This window comes from Hordeum vulgare, chromosome 3H (assembly GCF_904849725.1).
Source record: "Hordeum vulgare subsp. vulgare chromosome 3H, MorexV3_pseudomolecules_assembly, whole genome shotgun sequence".
NCBI classification, from domain to species: Eukaryota; Viridiplantae; Streptophyta; class Magnoliopsida; order Poales; family Poaceae; genus Hordeum; species Hordeum vulgare.
The window spans coordinates 272,305,681-272,326,101 of record NC_058520.1 but is presented as its reverse complement, the minus strand read 5'-3'; positions in this window follow the sequence as shown (position 1 = coordinate 272,326,101).

The following is a 20,421-nucleotide window of genomic DNA, read 5'->3' as shown; positions in this document are numbered from 1 at the left end:
AACAACTGTAATGGCATAGTTGCTGAAAGTTGTCCATAACCGGGGACACGACTAATCATGATTAGTTTTAATACTCTGCAGAGTTTAGTATGCTTTTTTCCATTGGACCCAAACCGAAGATTGAGACGAAGTCTTTCATAAGTAGTCACCTAGTCCCACATGAGGCCCATCCCAACTATCATAACTACGTCTGCTGGCACATCCGGGTAAGGTTTCCACAACTGATCAACTAAGCCAGAGCCCATATAGCCAGTGGTCGCACATGGAAGCTACCAGTCACTAAGTCTATCTGATCTTTTTGAACCTGGGCGGCATTCCACTTACATTCAGAGGGTCGAAACCATGATGTTCTTGAAACCAGCCAACAATAGCTTATCTGCTCAGAGGTGTATTATATCCTTAATTACTACTCAATTTATTTTGTAACAATCCTCACATAATCTGAATGAATACAGGAACCAACACCGTCTACAAAGCATAGCAAACTACAAATACCACGATCTCGATCGAATTAGGGAAATAGCTCAATAACATAGCATAATAATGATATTACTATACATGAAAAATTTCATAGGGTGATATAATACTACATGCATAGAAAGTCTGTAGGGAACTCATGTTTCCTAATGGATAAGGTTAACTAATGACAACCAACACCTGCTATCATCTCAACTCTTGGGGAACTCACTCTAATTGGCATACTAAGGGTTTTGGTTGGCAATCCATGTTTATCAACGAATACCCTTGAAATAAATGAATGTGATGCACCAGTATCAAAAAGAACAAGCGCGGGTACTGAATTGATCAAAAACTTACAAATCACTGCATCAGGTTTATTGTAGACCTCCTCCACATTAACATGGTTGCCATGATGAAAGGATCGATATGGTTGACTAGAGGGGGGGGGGTTGAATAGGCAACTACCAATTTTTAGCTTTTCTTAACAAGTTAGGGTTAGCAACATAAAGGTTCTCTAAAATAATAACTAGGAGAGCAACCTATATGATGCTACCTGATAACCCACAAGTATAGGGGATCGCAATAGTTTTCGAGGGTAGAGTATTGATACGTCTCAAACGTATCTATAATTTTTGATGGTTTCATGCTGTTATCTTGTCTTCTTTGTATATTTTATGTATCTTTTTATATCTTTTTTGGGACTAACTTATTGATTTAGTGCCAAGTGCCAGTTCGTGTTTTTCCGTGTTTTTGACTCTTTTCAGATCTGATTTTGGAACGGAGTCCAAACGGAAGAAAAACCCCGAAATGATTTTTTCCTGAACGAAAGAAGTCCAGGGGGCTTTTGGGCCAAGCCAGGTGGGCTCCAGGGAGCCCACAAGCCCCCACTCCGCCACTAGGGGGGAGGCGGCGGTGGGCAGGCTTGTGGCCTCCCTGGCCGCCCCCTGACCTAGGTCTTGCGCCTATATATTCCCAAATATTCTGCAAAAAATCAGGGGAGCCTTGAACATACTTTTCCGCCGCCGCGAGCTTCCGTTTCCGCAAGATCTCATCTTGAGACCCTTCCCGGCGCCCTGCCGGAGGGCACTTTGGAGGTGGAGGGCTTCTTCATCATAATCATCGCCCCTCCAATGACTCGTGAGTAGTTCACTTCAGACCTACGGGTCCGTAGTTAGTAGCTAGATGGCTTCTTCTCTCTCTTGGATCTTCAACACAAAGTTCTCCATGATCTTCATGGAGATCTATCCGATGTAATCTTCTTTGGCGGTGTGTTTGTCGAGATCCGATGAATTGTGGACTTGTGATCAGATTATCTATGATATATACTTGAGTCTTTGCTGATTTCTTGTATGCATGATTTGATATCCTTGTAAGTCTCTCAGAGTCTTGGGTTTTGTTTGGCCAACTAGATCTATGATTCTTGCAATGGGAGAAGTGCTTGGTTTTGGGTTCTGCCATGTGGTGACCTTTCCTAGTGACAGTAGGGGCAGCAAGGCACACATCAAGCAGTTGCCATCAAGGGTAAAAAGATGGGGTTTTTATCATTGGTTTGAGATTATCCCTCTACATCATGTCATCTTGCTTAAGGCGTTACTCTGTTCTTATGGACTTAATACACTAGATGCATGCTGGATAGCGGTCGACGTGTGGAGTAATAGTAGTAGATGCAGAAAGTATCGGTCTACTTGTTTCGGACGTGATGCCTATAGAAATAATCATTGCATAGATATCATCACGACTCTGCACAGTTCTATCAATTGCTTGACAGTAATTTGTTCACCCACCGTCTACTTGCTTTCATAAGAGAAGCCACTAGTAAACACTACGACCCCCGAGTCCATTCACATCCATCGTTTACAACTCCGCTTTTACTTTGCTTTGTTACTTTGTTGCTTTCAGTTCTCACTTGGCAAACAATCTATAAGGGATTGACAACCCCTTCATAGCGTTGGGTGCAAGCTTTTGTGTTTGTGCAGGATCTTGAGATACTCTTTCGCCGGATTTATACCTTGGTTCTTAAACTGAGGGAAATACTTACCGTCGCTGTGCTACATCACCCTTTCCGCTTCGAGGGAACACCAACTCAAGGCTCCAAGGCCACGGGGGAAATCCTTTGCATACTTGCCAAGGAAGTCCCTTAAGGCGTAGCCGTAGCTGAAGGATTCCTGGTGCCATCGACACAACTACTTCCTGGCACCGTTGCCGGGGATCTTTTTGAGGTAGCAGAAGTATTTCTGACACCGTTGCAAGGGATACATAGCAGAACAATCAGAAGTATTTCTGGCGCCGTTGCCGGGGAGGAGAAATCAAGATCTATCCAAGTAGGTCTCACAAAATCTTCTCTTGCATTTACTTTTGTTGCTAGTTGCCTCTCGTTTTCCTCTCCTCCACTTCACATTTGCCATTTTCATTTGCCTTTTTCGTTCTCCCTTTTCTCTCGCTTGCTTTCTGTTCGCTTGTGTGCCATGTGATCTCAATATGCTTGCATCTTCGCTTGCTGAAAATCTAGTGATATGGATCCTCATCCACTTGCTAGTCTCTTTAAGAGACCCACTCCTGTGGAACAAATTGCTATTGAGTTGAGGGAAATTGACTATTTCTTTGGAGTTTTGTGTAAGATGCGTGAATATGAAAATTGTGAGGAAAAAATTCATGAAGTTATTCATGAGGGCTCCTTGGATGAAAAGCATGATTGCAATGATTTCACTATAAATCCTATTAGTGAAAATCATGCTAAAAATATGCAAAACCCTAAGCTTGGGGATGCTAGTTTTGCTTTTTCCACTACTTGTTGCAATAATTATGATTGGGGTGATGATCTTTCTTATGATCTTGAAAATTTGTTCAAACCTCATGATGAATATGATATTTGCAACAACACTGAAAGTGGGATTGGAGAAGTCATGACTTTATTTGATGATAATCCCACTATTTTTGAAGAGCGTCAACTTTGCATGCAGGTGGATCATGAAAAGAATATCCTATGTGATAGTTACATTGTTGAATTCGAATATGATCCCACATGTAATTGCTATGAGAGAGGAAAATATTGTGGTAGAAACTTTCATGTTACAAAATTACCTCTCGTGATGTTTAGATTGCTATTGTCTCTTTCTTCTTCCTTGCATATGGTAACTATTGGTTGTCTTGATAATCTGTTTTCCTATAAAATGCCTATGCATAGGAAGTATGTTACACTTAGATGTGATTTTCACATGCTTTAGGATGCTCTCGTTGTGCTTCAATTCTTGTCTTTTGTGAGAGCGTCACCGAATGCCTAGCTAAGGGCGTTAAACAAAAGCGGTTGTTGGGAGGCAACTCAACGAATCTATCTTTTTTCTTTCTGTTTTATGTTTTCCACACTTTCATAGTTATGTTATGATTGTGTTTTTTGTGTTTCTTTTTGTGGTTGTGCCAAGAAAAACCGTTATGATTAGTCTTGGGGATGATCGTTTGGTCATGCTGGAAAAGACAAAAACTTTCTGCTCACAAAATGAATTTTCATTTTTTTTCTGTAAGAGATTTTGAGTTGATTCTTTTTGCTGCTGATTGCTACAAAAATTCTTCAGAATGTAGTAAGTTTTCAGAATTTGTGAAGTATCAGAGGTATACGAAACATACAGATTGCTACAGACTGGTCTGCTGTTAACAGATTCTGTTTTTGTTGTGTTGGTTGCTTATTTCGATGAAACTATGGATAGTATCGGGGGGTATTAGCCATGGAAGATTGAAAGTACAGTAACCCAACATCAGCACAAGTAGAATTTAAGTTTGCTACAGTACCTAAGGAAGTGGTGGTTTGCTTTCTTCTACTAATGTTATCACGAGTTTCTGTTTAAGTTTCGTGTTGTGAAGTTTTCATGTTTTTGGTGAAGTTCTTATGGACAAAGAGATAAAAGAGTGGCAATAGCTCAAGCTTGGGTATGCCCAAGGCACCCCAAGAGATTAAAGGATGCCGTAAAAGCCTAAGCTTGGGGATGCCCCGGGAAGGCATCCCCTCTCTCGTCTTCAATCCATCGGTAACGATACTTGGGACTATATTTTTGTTCACCACATGTTATGTGTTTTTGCTTGGAGCGTCTTGTATCGTAGGAGTATTTTATTTTTGTTGTGACACAATCATCGTTGCTGCACACCTAGAGAAAGAGACATGCACACACCGTGATTTTGTCGAGCTTCACTTATATCTTTTGGTAGATAATTCAGCTCACATGTGCGTCACTTATATATTTTGAGCTAGATACTTTTGCTCTATGTGCTTCACTTATATATTTTAGAGGCATCGGTGCATGGCTTGGTAGTTGATCTATGCTTTAAAAGTAGTCTCAAAAGGGGTAGTTATCCAAAGGGATACGAAAACTTCCACCTTCACCTGCATTGAATAGTTAGAGAAGTTTGATTCATCTCAATTAGTTTTGAGTTGTGGTTATGGTAATATTGAAGTTATGCTAGTAAGGTGTTGTGGATCTAGAAATACTTGTGTTGAAGTTAGTGATTCCCGTAGCATGCACGTATGGTGAACCGCTATGTGATGAAATCTGAGCATGATTAGTATATTGATTGTCATCCTTTGCGTGGCGGTCGGGATCACGCGATGGTTTATACCTACCAACCCTTCCCCTAGGAGTATGCGTTGAATGCTTTGTTTCGATTACTAATAAAACTTTTGCAACGAGTATATGAGTTCTTCATGACTAATGTTGAGTCCATGGTTTAGATGCACTTTCACCTTCCACCATCACTATCTTCTTAGTGCCGTGCAACTTTCGCCGGTGCACAAAACCCACCATTAGCCTCTCTCAAAACAGCCACCATACCTACCTACTATGGCTTTTCAAAGTCATTCCGAGATATATTGCCATGCAACTACCACCATGACATGTGCCACCACGTCTACATTGCCATTGCACGATCATAATATAGCTAGCATGATGTTTCCATTGATGTCTATGCCATGCTAGATCATTGCCACGGTACACTACCGAAGGCATTCCATATAGAGTCATAATTGCTCTAAGTTTTGAGTTGAAAGTGTGATGATCATAATTATTGGAGCATTGTCCCATGTGAGGAAATAAAATAGGCCAAATAAGCCCACAAAAAAAAGAGGCCAAAGATCCCACCAAAAAAATGAGAGAAAAAGAGAGAAGGGACAATGCTACCACTTTTTCCACAGTTGTGCATATTGAGGACCATGTTCTTCATGATTGAGAGTCTCTCGTTTTGTCACGACCATATAGATAGTGGGAAATTCTCATTATATAACTTGGCTTGTATATTCCAATGATAGGCTTCCTCAAAATTGCCTTAGGTCTTCGTGAGCAAGCAAGTTGGATGCACACCCACTAGTTTTCTTTAAGAGCTTTCACATACTTGTAGCTCTAGTGCATCATTTGTATGGCAATTGCTACTCATTCACATTGATATCTATTGATGAGCATCTCCACAGCTCATTGATATGCCTAGTTGATGTGACTATCTTCTCCTTTTTGTCTTGCAACCCCCACCACCTTCCACACCATCTATAGTGCTATAACCATGGCTCACACTCATGTATTACGTGAGAGTTGAAAATGTTTGAGAAAGTAAAGGTGTGAAACAATTACTTGTCCAATACCGGGGTTGTGCATGATTTAAATTCGTTGTGCAATGATGATAGAGCATGGCCAGATTATATGCTTTTGTAGGGATAACTTTCTTTTGGCCTTGTTATTTTGAAAGTTCATGATTACTTTGCTAGTTTGCTTGAATTATTATTGTTTCCACGTCAATAGCAAACTATTGTTTTGAATCTAATGGATCTGAACATTCACGTTACATAAGAGGAATTACAAAGGACACCTATGCTAGGTAGCATGAAAGCATCAAAAAATCATTCTTATCACTTCCCTACTCGAGGACGAGCAGGAGTTAAACTTGGGGATGCTTGATACGTCTCAAACATATCTATAATTTTTGATGGTTTCACGCTGTTATCTTGTCTTCTTTGTATGTTTTATGTATCTTTTTATATCTTTTTTTGGGACTAACTTATTGATTCAGTGCCAAGTGCCAGTTCCTGTTTTTCCGTGTTTTTGACTCTTTTCAGATATGATTTTGGAACGGAGTCCAAACGGAAGAAAAACCCCGAAATGATTTTTTTCCTCAACGGAAGAAGTCCAGGGGGCTTTTGGGCCAAGCCAGGTGGGCTCTAAGGAGCCCACAAGCCCCCACTCCGCCACCAGGGGGGAGGCGGCGGTGGGCAGGCTTGTGGCCTCCCTGGCCGACCCCTGACCTAGGTCTTGCGCCTATATATTCCCAAATATTCTGCAAAAAATCAGGGGAGCCTCGAAAATACTTTTCCGCTGCCGCAAGCTTCCGTTTCCTCGAGATCTCATCTGGAGACCCTTCCCGGCGCCCTGCCGTAGGGGACTTTGGAGGTGGAGGGCTTCTTCATCATCATCATCGCCCCTCCAATGACTCGTGAGTAGTTCACTTCAGACCTACGGGCCCATAGTTAGTAGCTAGATGGATTCTTCTCTCTCTTGGATCTTCAATACAAAGTTCTCCATGATCTTCATGGAGATCTATCCGATGTAATCTTCTTTGGCGGTGTGTTTGTCGAGATCCGAAGAATTGTGGACTTGTGATCAGATTATCTATGATATATATTTGTGTCTTTGCGGATTTCTTATATGCATGATTTGATATCCTTGTAAGTCTCTCAGAGTCTTGGGTTTTGTTTGGCCAACTAGATCTATGATTCTTGCAATGAGAGAAGTGCTTGGTTTTGGGTTCTGCCATGTGGTGACCTTTCCCAGTGACAGTAGGGGCAGCAAGGCACACATCAAGCAGTTGCCATCAATGGTAAAAATATGGGGTTTTTATCATTGGTTTGAGATTATCCCTCTACATCATGTCATCTTGCTTAAGGCGTTACTCTGTTCTTATGGACTTAATACACTAGATGCATGCTGGATAGCGGTCGACTGTGGAGTAATAGTAGTAGATGCAGAAAGTATCGGTCTACTTGTTTCGGACATGATGCCTATAGAAATAATCATTGCATAGATATCGTCACGACTCTGCACAGTTCTATCAATTGCTCGATAGTAATTTGTTCACACACCGTCTACTTGCTTTCATGAGAGAAGCCACTAGTAAACACTACGGGCCCCGGGTATATTCACATCCATCGTTTAGAACTCCGCTTTTACTTTGCTTTGTTACTTTGTTGCTTTCAGTTCTCACTTGGCAAACAATCTATAAGGGATTGACAACCCCTTCATAGTGTTGGGTGCAAGCTTTTGTGTTTGTGCAGGATCTTGAGATACTCTTCCGCCGGATTGATACCTTGGTTCTCAAACTGAGGGAAATACTTACCGTCGCTGTGCTACATCACCCTTTCCGCTTTGAGGGAACACCAACGCAAGGCTCCAAGGCCATGGGGGAAATCCTTTGCATACTTGCCTAGGAAGTCCCTTAAGGCATAGCCGTAGCTGAAGGATTCCTGGTGCCGTCGACACAACTACTTCGTGGCACCGTTGTCGGGGATCTTTTTGAGGTAGCAGAAGTATTTCTGGCGCCGTTGCAAGGGATACACAGCAGAACAATGAAGTATTCAACCCAAATTTATTGATTCGACTCAAGGGGAAGCGAAAGAATATTCTCAAGTATTAGCAAATGAGTTGTTAATTCAGCCACACCTGAAAGATTTAGTGTCTGTAGCAAAGTATCAGTAGCAAGGTAGTACGATAGCAGAAGTAGCAACATTAAGAGTAGCAGCAGTGACAACAGTAGCGGCAAAGTAACGTCGCAAGGACCAGTAGGAAGAGACTCGTAGGCATTGGATCGGTGATGGATGATTATGCCGGATGTGATTCATCATGTAACAGTTATAACACGGAGAGATATGTAACTAGCTCCCGTTCGTCAATCTAATGTAGGCATGTATTCCGTATGTAGTCATATGTGCTTAGGGAAAAGAACTTGCATGACATCTATTGTCCACCACTCCCGTGGCAGCGGGGTCCTAATGGAAACTATAGGATATTAAGGTTCTCCTTTTAATAAAGAACCGGACCAACACATTAACACTTGGTGAATACACCAACTCCTCATACTATGGTCATCTCCGGGAGTGGTTCCGGCTATTGTCACTCCGGGGTTGCCGGGTCATAACACATAGTAGGTGACTCACAGCTCCACCTCTCCCGCTGATTCTTGCGCTAGTATTTTTCATTAATTCCAGAAAAATTCTCCATAAATTTTCAGGTCATTCCGAGAACTTTTATTTCTGCGCAAAAACAACACCATGGCAATTCTGCTGAAAACAACGTTAGTCCGGGTTAGTTCCATTCAAATCGTACAAATTAGAGTCCAAAACAAGGGCAAAAGAGTTCGGAAAAGTAGATACGATGGAGAAGTATCACTACCTACTATAACCGCTAAAGCAAGTAAGAAATACTCTACAACAATAACATACACAATGTAATGGTAAGAGATAACCACAAGTGGAACCGATGAAGACGAGGATGTGTTACCGAAGTTCCTTCCCTTTGACAGGAAGTACGTCTTCTTTGAAGCGGTATGGAGGCACAATGCTCCCCAATAAGCCACTAGGGCCACCGTATTCTCCTCACGCCCTCACACAATGCAAGGTGCCGTGATTCCACTATAGGTGCCCTTGAAGGCGGCGACGGAACCTTTACAAACAAGGTTGGGGCTATCTCCACACAAAGCTTGGAGGCTCCCAACAAGACCACAGAGCTTCACCATAATGGAATGTGGCTCCAAGGTGACCTCAACCGTCTAGGGTGCTCAAACACCCAAGAGTAACAAGATCCGCAAGGTATTAGTGGGGGAACCAAATTTCTCTTGGTGGAAGCGTAGATCTTGGCCTTCTCAACTAATCCCTAGGAAATCAACAAGTTTGATTGGCTCGGGAGAGAGATCGGGCACATATGAGAATAGGGAGCAACAATGGAGTCTTGGAGGGTCAAAGGTAGGGTTTGTGAGGTAGGTGAACCCTTAATGTAGTGGGGGCACAAGTCCAACCATTACCCTCAGTGTTAGCACGCCCCTGGCGGTACTACCGCTTGGGAGCTGCGGTACTACCGCAAGCCCCAGCGGTACTACCGCCAGGACTGAGCGGTACTACCGCTAGGCTGACACAGAGCCACGGTAGTAGAAAAACTACTACCGAGCCTACCACCGCTGGAAAAGTCTTCGCAAAAAGTCCGACGAAGTACAACTGCTCGGAGAGGTACGTACTACCGTCCCCTAGCGGTACTACCGCTCGACTGTAGCGGTACTACCACTCAGCTAGCGATACTACCGCTAATCTGGAGCAGTACTACTGCTAGCAAGAGGTACTACCGCTAATCTTGAGTGGTACTACCGCTGGACCCTTTGCAAAAACTCCGACAGACCTAGCGGGTGCTCCATTGCCGCAAAGATGAAGTGGTGGAAACAAAATGTGCGTGTGAGAGAGTTGATTGCACTCAAACCTTTCCAACGCGGACCCCCTCTTAATAGTACGGCTTTCCTACTACTCAACACTACCAAAGAGAGCCGTAGGAAACACCATGCTCCAACAACATCGAGGGGCGACGAATCATCTTGTGCCTTATGATGTATTATCTGAAATGCTCAATGCACACATTAGTCCGCAGAGGTGCTATCACCAATCACCAAAACTACTTAGAACAAAATATGCCCTAACACATGACCCTTTTGAAAGGGGTTTGGCTTGCTGACTCCTGAATTCCCATTACCATTATTGCTCTCTCGACATGCATTGGAGTAGTGGCCCATCTTTCTGCACTTGTAGCACTGAACCCGATTAAGGTCTCTCTGCACGGGCATATCCTGTCGGTTCTGGTTATTATTACCTCCATTACCATTGCAATTACCATTACCCTTGTGTCCACTTTGATGATGGTGGCCATTATGGTTGTGGCCATTACCTCCACTATGATTATGTCCATTACCTCCGTGATGATGATGTCCATTACGTCCATGATGATGATATGAAGTGTGTGGCTTCTGTTGTGGTCCTGAATTATACTTATTGTTGTTGTACTTCCTATTACGGTTGTCTATGGCCTGATGCTTCCCCTCAAGCACAATAGCTTTATCAACAAGCTCCTGGTAATTACCAAAAGTGGCCACCGTCAATTGAACGCCCAAATCATCATTCAGGCCCTCCAAGAATTTCTCCTGTCTAGCTGCATCAGTATTAACATCATTAGGAGCATAACGTGCAAGGTTCTTAAATTCCTCCACGTATTCATTAACTGAGCGACCTCCCTGATGCAAGCTGCAAAACTCCTTCTTTTTCAGACTCATGGCGCCAACAGACACATGTGCGGCTCGGAAGGCTGCCTAAAACTGCACCCAGGTGATAATATCAATGGGATAGGTGACCAGGTTGTTGTCCCACCAAGCTGCGGCATGACCGTCCAAAAATTGTGAGGCAAACCTCACCCTATATGCATATGTGGATCCAATGGTCTGCAGGTTCCTACCAATTGAACGAAGCCAATCATCCGCCATAATAGGTTCAGGGCTGCTGGAGAACCTCTGAGGATCCAACCTCAAGAACCTAGTAAGCATATCCATAGGTGGGGGAGGCGGCAGATTGTTGTTGTTAGTGTTTGCCATGCTCTGAGCAAGCAACTAGATCGACTGGCCTTGTCCCTGAAGGATCTGCTGCACATATGGTGACGGTGCATCATTGTCATTGTCATTGTTGCCTCCTCCTGAACCCCTGCCTCTAGGCTCGCGTCTCAGTGGCATCTGGTGGGCAAGAGTAGATGGGTAATAGATAGAATAGGTCTAAAGGAATATAGATATTCTACCCATATGCATAGTATGATCAATGTAATATATGAGGCAACAAAACACCATAATGAATAACACCAACAAACATAACAAAAATCATATATATATATATATATATATATATATATATATATATATATATATATATATATATAGGGATTGACTATTCGTCACCCTGGGTGAAAAATAGTTATTCTTCACCCCTCTCTATTTTCAATTCAATGCACCGTAATTTTATGTTTTATATTTTTTCTTATTTCTTACATGAAAAGAGACCGTAAGAAAAAATATATATACCAAAAAATATATTTCATGTCACGTAAAATTACAAGCATAAAAACACAGTGTAAATTATACATGAAATGCGATTTTTCTGGTCTTATGACCTATATTTTTATTTTTTCACACCAAACTTTACGTAATGAATCAATATTAATATTACTATTGGTATTTCAAATATAATTTATTTATGAAATGGTCGTAAGATTACCTGAGTAAAGAATAACTTATTTTGCACCCTGGGCGACGAATAGACTTTCTATATATATATATATATATATATATATATATATATATATATATATATATATATATATATATATTCGAATAATCTCGACAAGATCCTAATTTAACAAACAACAAACTAACAATCAAGCAAGCAACCTAGTATCATCATACCACAAAAGTGGGCATAATGAGATACGCTAACATGATAATATCGCAATAAAACAAAGATAAATGGTGGTCTCAGCACTAGTTCCTATTCAGGGGTTGTCTAGTATAAGAGTAAGATATAGACAAGGTTTATAAAATATTTTTTCACTCCTATGGCTTTTCTAATTCATTTTATAGGACCACGACCTAGAGTCAACACATTGTTGTGATACCATCTGTAACGACCAAACGTTGAAGGATTTGAGTCTCTATGCTTTACTGTGCTAGATCCTGGATCGATTCGCTCGCACACACAGTATAGATGAATACCAGAATAACAAGTGCATAATTTACTACAACGTATGATCCAGAATTTATAAAGTATGACAATCTGCATAGCACTTAGCTAGTTTTATTCTATCAAACAACCGAAAAGTAGCAGCATAATAACGATGAGTCCCATCATAGCCCACTCGCGATGCTGAGTGAAGACTCGCGACCCTAACGGTACCTTACTCCTCGTCTGAATATCCTACAACATAATACATTGCGGCCATATAGGTCAATACATTGAATGTATTGGCAAGTTACACAGGAAGAATAATAAAGCAGACCTACAAGTACATGCGTAGTAGAACAAAGGAAGGCTTGATGGCTATTTTGCAGAAAAGTTGATTTAACCTCATAATTACCTAATAGTCAAGTTTTAATTTGTTTGCTACAATAACTCACATATGGTTGAGTTGGCACCTCCAAATCCAACCTATTACCATTATCAAGTTTCCCACCATATTTTATTAAGTGTCTCATCTGTCAAGATCATCCAACAACTGTAATTACCTAGCTGCTCAAAATTGTCCATAACCGGGAGAACAACTATCATTATTAGTTTTAATACTCTGCAGAGTTTAGTACACTTTTCCCACTGGACCCAACCCGAAGATTGAGACGAAGTCTTTCAGAAGCAGTCACCTAGTCCCACGGGAGGCCCATCCCAACTATCATAACTACGTTTGCTGGCACATTCGGGTAAGGTTTCCACAACTGATCAACTAAGCCAGAGCCCATATAGCGAGTGGTCGCACATGGAAGCTACTAGCCACTAAGTCTATCTGATCTTTTCAAACGTGGGCGGCATTCCACTTACATTAAGAGGGTCGAAACCATGATATTCTTGAAACCACCCAGCAATACCATATCCGTCGAGAGGTGTATTATATCCTTAATTGCTACTCAATTTATTTTGTAACAATCCTCACACAATCTCAATGAATACAGGAACCAACCCCGTCTACAAAGCATAACAAACTACAAATACCACGATCTCGATCGACGAGGGGAAATAGCTCAATAGCATAGCATAATAATGATATTACTATACATGCATAAATTTCATAGGGTGATATAATACTACATGCATAGAAAGTTTGGAGGAAATTCATGTTTCCTAATGGATAAGGTTAACTGATGACAATCAACACCTGCTATCATCTCAGCTCTTGGGGAACTCACTCTAATAGGCATACTAAGGGTTTTGGTTGGCAATCCATGTTTATCAATGAATACCCTTGAAATAAATGAATGTGATGTTATTTTGGTTTGCAAGTTATGGCCTTCGGGAGGTTTAAACTAATTCTGATCAAACTGAAATCTAAACAATACAAACCTGTAAACTTTTGATTCTATCATATAGTACTGGTCACTACAAACTCACAGGAAAAGAATTTCCTAAATCGGGCATACCTGTTAAAAGTTAAACACGTTTGAACATAACAGTGAGAATCTGCCTAGAAATAAACAGCTCAAAATCTGGTCGGGATTGGCTGTGGGAGATGGTGCTGCAGGCTCACCCTAACCAACAGGGGAACGACGGCGGTGGCTCAGGCGTGGGCGGTGGGCTCCTCTGGCGACGGTGACGGTTCAGTCCACTCCGGCAACGGACCTGCGCTTGTTCCCGTGCTCCCAAGGACGAATCCAGCAACTATGGGAGCTCTTGGATGGCCGAAACTCCGGCGAGATGGAGTAGGCTCTCTAGGTCACGGTAGATCAGAAATTTTGGAAAGATCAGACGAGGAGGAATAGGGGATTACTTATAGATAGTCCTACGTGCGGGGGAGGCAATGATTCAAGCGAATTGAGTAGGGATTCTACTCGGAAGCAGAGTCCATGATGAACACAAACAGAGAAGAGGATGACGCTGGCTGGTTGCTGGGCTGGCCCTGCTGTGACTGTGCGCTGTGCACTCGCAAGGCAAAGCCCCGGTTGGTGCACTGTGCAGCCCATTTGCACAGGGGCAATGCTTTGCGCCGGCGAGCCGCCGAAACTTTCGGCCGGCCGCGCGCGGGCCGCACGATCCACCAACCCCGCGTGTCCGCACCGTTGGATCTCCATGCAACATTTTTTTCCTTGATGCAACAAAATTTTGATGCGGTGCATTATTTTTTTCAACAGTTGCGACAAAAAACAAAATTTGTAGCAAAAAAATATCTACGTGATCATAGCAAAAAAACTGAAGCTGATGGTGCGTGGTAGCAAAAGTCAAACGTCATTTGTAACAAATATTTACGTGACGTGTATGCAACTTTTTTACTGAACGGTTGCAGCAAAAATGATGTCGGTTGTAGCAATAATTAAGACGGTTGTAGCAAAAGTAAAAAACACATCGATTGTAACGAAAAATCCGACGAACATGAGTTGCAACCAAACGTATATGCAGTTTTTTATTGGACAAATGTAGCCAAAAATAACGCTTGCAGCAAATATGATGCTGGTTGCAACAATTTAAACAAAAACATGTTGCATGCCCAGTCAGCGGGCGCGTGCGGTCGCGTGCGGCCGACCGAACGGTTTGGCCGGCGCACCGGCCAGAAACGTTTCCCTTTGCGCAGTGTGATTTCTCTTTTTTTTAAATAAACTGCTGCAAAAAAGAATATGTTTCTGGCTAAAATAAATATCAGAAAAATCTAATAAAATGCTAATGGCATAGAGTGAAATATATGCAACTAATACATTCTACAGGAACATTAGTTCCAAGCCTAATGAAATTTTGAAAATAAATTTTATGCAATATGCCACACAACGAGCATTGAAAAACTAAACTAAAGTTAATTTGAGTTTATAAAATTTGCAAAACTGTATGAGGTGACTCCAAATAATATTCTGGACATTATGAACTTTTTATTTTATGGGGAAGAAGTCATGTTATCTCCACTCCAATAACTTGCCCTCACTTGCATAATGAACAGAATTTTCAGAAGAACAAATAATACATAGAAAGATATTAGATGCATATTGATGATCTATTAACATCCTGATTTAAGAAAATTGGGATGTTACAGAAACAAACCAGAAAATAAATCAACATATGATATTCATCACGGCGCATGCACGATATGATGCACAACCTAATATGATGCATGTCCACATAAATTATGCAAGGCATGGCATGACAATTCACAACAGTCAAACACTACACATTAAGTGAAGCTCAATATGCAACGAGTTGCATATTGATGAAACTCCACGTATGAATTATTTAATCCACTTCCGTTTAGGTACCGAAAATATTAAATGTTGTTCAAACATGATAAGAGGTGAAGCAGAAATAAACTACATATCTAGGCATTTTAAATGAGACCGGAAACATCATATAGCATCTCTGATCTAACCCCATGTGTTAACTTTGAAATCTGTCCAGATCTGACCTAAACATATTTTATGTTTGTTAAGCGGCAAAATAAAAGGGTTCACGTAAAATTACACGTCATTCTAGTCGATTTACCTATATAGCTCATCTCCAACGGAGTTACAACTACTTAACTACGAACTAAACCGTTTTAGCATGGCATCATGCAAAACGAGGCAAACATCAAGGTTAACAGTTTTAAATATGCATGAGAGTTGGAAAATATTAATCTACGCGAAATTCTACACGTTCTACATATCTAACTTATTTCGATCCGATGCACGGATATTTATTTATGAGCATTTTAAAATCTTGTTTTTTTCTTCTGAAAACAGATAATTCCCAGGTTAATAGCAAAATTTCAACAGGAGGAAAAAACACTATGTGCTGAACAGGAAATAAAACACTATGAACAAGAGAAAATACACTATAATTACCATGCTGTTTAAAGACTCTCAAAATAATATAAGTGAGGTACGATAGTTTAACAATTTCTATAAAATAAAACACGATCGTGCTTTAAAAGATATAAGTGAAGCACTAGAGCAACATTGCCTAGCTCAAAAGATATAAGTGAAGCACATAGAGTATCCTAATAAATTCACGATTCAGCGTGTCTCTCTCAAAATATGTGTGCAACTAGGATGACTGTGTGAAACTAAAAAGTAAATGCTCATATCATACAAGATGATCCAAGCAAAACACATATCATGTGGTGAATAAAAATATAGCCTCAAGTAAATTTACCGATGGATTGAAGACGAAGGAGGGGATGCCTTCTGGGGCATCCCCAAGCTTAGCCTTTTTGGTATCTTTGAATATGGCTTGGGGTGCCTTGGGCATCCCCAAGCTTAGGCTCTTGCCACTCCTTATTCCATAGTCCATCAAATCTTTACCCAAAACTTGAAAACTTCACAACACAAAACTCAACAGAAAACTCATGAGATCCGTTAGTATAAGAAAAATAAATCATCACTTTAGGTACTGTTGTGAACTCATTCTTTGTTTATATTGATGTAATATTTACTGTATTCCAACTTTTCCATGGTTCATGCCCCCCGATACAACCCATAGATTCATCGAAATAAGCAAACAACACAAAGAAAACAGAATCTGTCAAAAACAGAACAGTCTATAGAAATCTATAAACTTCAAATACTTGTGTAACTCTAACAATTCTTAGAAATTAGGACAATCTGGGAAATTTGTATATAGATCTTGTGTAAAAGATTCAGATCAAAATCACGTTCCAGTGAATTTAAAAAATTCCTGGACTGAGAGCAAAAGTTTTTGTTTTTAGCAAAATCAACGTGCAAACATCATAGACCATCTCAAAGGTCTTACTTGGCTCAAACACTAATTGAAACGAGAAAACACAATTATTATAGAGATAATTGTTTATGAAGCACTCAAAAATAGAAGCAAAAACAAAAACATAAAAATAAAATTGGGTTGCCTCCCAACAAGCGCTATTGTTTAATGCGCCTAGCTAGGCATAATGCAATAGATCTAGGTATTGTCATCTTTGATGTTGACGATTTTTGTGAGGGCCTTCTCAAATCCAGGGGCCTCTTTCCTCTTCCCCGGGTTTGTAGGGGAAGAAGCCATCTTAATCTACAAAATATTCAAACGCTTATTGCAAAGGGTAATCAAAGTATATAAACGGTTGAGATTTCCACTAATATGTTTAAGGGGTCGTGATATTGTTGTAACTCGACTAAGTGCTTATGTAGGTCACTCAATTTGTCGAGAATTTGAATTCCCTCTTCTGAGAAATTAAACTGCCTTTTTAGTGGAGTAACCCCCAAAATCCCCTCCAAAACATCATAAGCAGCGTCTGTGTCCAAATCAATAAAATTCCCTTTTGATGCGAAATCTAAGAGTTCTCTATGGTGTAAAGCCAATCCAATGTAAAAATTTCTGAGCAAAACCTTCGCATCTCCTTTTAGGTTGGAGATACGATAAGATCCCATTAGCTTATACCATGCATCTTTCAAAATTTCCCCTTGTTTTTGTTTAAAGTATAAAACTTTAAAATCTGGTGAGAAAGGGGAAGTGGTAACGCCAGTCATAGAAACAAGTAAGAGATCCAGAAGGAAAGAGGCAAATGAAAGAAGGGCGAATTAAAAGGCAAATCTTTTGGTATTTTCTGAAAATCTTTTTAGAAGTGAGGGAGAGGAAAATGAGAGGCAAATGGAAAATAAAGTATATGCAAGATATGAGTTTGTGATGGGTACTTGGTAAGCTTGATCTTGCTATGTATCCTCCCCGGCAACGGCGCGAGAAATCCTTCTTGTTAATTCTTGAGCTTGCGTTGGTTTTCGCTTGAAGAGGAAGGGCAGATGCAACAAAGTAGATAAGTATTTCCCTCAGTTTGTTGAGAACCAAGGTATCAATCCAGTAGGAGGAACGAACAAGGCCCCAATATTAGCACCTACACAAACAATCAAACACTTGCACCCAACGCGACAAAGGGGTTGTCAATCCCTTCACGGTTATTTGCAAGGATGAGATCTGATAGAGATAGGTATAAAAGATTGCGGAAACGAAAAGTAGAACAAAAGTAAATAAATGGCAGCAATATATTTTTTGGTATTTTTTGGTTTAAAGATCTGAAAATATAATATGGAAAATAGACCCGGGGGCCATAGGTTTCACGAGAGGCTTCACTCATGAAGGAAAATAATATGGTGGGTGAACAAATTACTATGGAGCAATTGATAGAAAAGCGAATAATTATGAAGATATCTAAGGCAATGATTATGCATATAGGCATCACGTCCATGTCAAGTAGACCGAAACGATTCTGCATCTACTACTATTACTCTACACATCGACCGACTCGTGCCTGCATCTAGAGTATTAAGTTCATGAAGAATAGAGTAACGTGTTAGGTAAGATGACGTGATGTAGAGGAATAAACTCAAGCAATATGATGAAAACCCCATCTTTTAGCCTCGATAGCAACAATGCAATACTTGCCTCGCTACCCCTACTTTGTCACTGGGTGAGGACACCGCAAGATTGAACCCAAAACTAAGCACTTCTCCCATTGCAAAATTACCAAGCTAGTTGGCCAAACCAAACCAATAACTCGAAGAGACTTGCTAAGATATGAAATCATGCATATAAGAATTCAGATAAGATTCAAATAATATTCATAGATAATCTGAACACAAACCCACAATTCATCGAATCTCGACAAACACACCGCAAAAGAGTACTACATCGGATAGATCTCCATGAAGATCATGAAGAACATGGTATTGAAGAACAAAGAGAGAGAAGAAGCCATCTAGCTACTAGCTATGGACCCGTAGGTCTGTGGTGAACTACGCACACATCATAGGAGGGGCAATGGAGTTGATGTAGATGCCCTCCGTGATCAATTCCCTCTTCGACAGATTACCGAAAAAGGCTCCCAGATTGGATCTCACGGGAACAGAGGCTCCCGGCGGCAAAAAAGTATTTTTGTGGCCCGTTTTGATATTGGGGGAATATTTGGGAATTTATAGGCCAAACATTAGGGTTAGGAGGCCTCAAGGGGACCCACAAGCCAGGGGCGCGCCCTGCAGGCTTGTCGCCTCCCCGCAGGTCTCCTCCTCCTTCTCCAAGTATGGCAGGTGTCTTCTGGTCCAAGAAAAATCATTCTGGAGATTTTATTCCATTTGGACTCCATTTATTATTCCTTATCTGCAATACTCAAAAACATGGAAAAACAGAAACTGGCACTAGGCTCTAGATTAGTAGGTTAGACCCAAAAATAATATAAAATAGCATATTAATGCATCTAAAACATCCAAAACAGATAATATAATAGCATGGAACGATAAAAAATTATAGGTACGTTGGAGACGTATAAGCACAAACTGAAGAAGTCTTGAAGGAACCGCCGATAAGAATTTGGAATGAAGGCATATGCCAATAATGAATGGAGATACATGATAATGAAGACATCATGATCCACCCGACAGAAAACTTGAACAAGGCACCAGAATAATTCAGAGATGAACGAAGAGACACCAAATGAGAATAATTTGAGAAAGAAAGCTGAAAGCGAAGAACGAAGAAATCTTCTGAAATGATGGCCTTCAGAGGATCGAGAAATGAACATATCACTGAAATGCACCGGAGAGATATGGAAGGAATTCTCATGATCGAAAGCAAATGAGAGGATAAGACGTAGTTGAGACAATCTTCACAAGAATGGAGCAAGATTTAAGAGGAACCACTTCTTTCGTCTTCAATGCTCAGAATGATGGCAAGAAGCACCATCACGAATTACTGAGACACTCCAGAATAATCAAGAATGAAAGGTTGAGCCGATGATGAAAAAAATTCGAATAGATCTTGGAGAATGAACATGACTGATGGAATCCATACTTATGTCACACTTGAAAAGATTTAGAGATCTTCGGGAAAGATTAGAAGAGCCAGGAAAGATCCTTGGAAAAACCTTTAGGTTATGGTCCCACTCCAAAGAAACCACCGTTGAAACAATTGATTAGAAAAGAGAGATTGCTCTGGTATAAATGAAAACTTGATGAGGTGAGAACCTCGAAATAATTGAAAGAATTGAAAACAAGAAACTTCTTATATCTTCAACACACCGGATAGAATAGAGATGAAAAAGAAAAAAAATACTTGATAAGAATTTTGAACATGGGAAAGAATTTAAAGCATCAAAAGGATATGATGAACACCCAGAGCTTGAATTGAATCCATCGGAGAAGAAAACAAGAATGAAGAATGATGAACTCTAACTCCTTAGAAACTTGACAATGAAACACCGGATACCA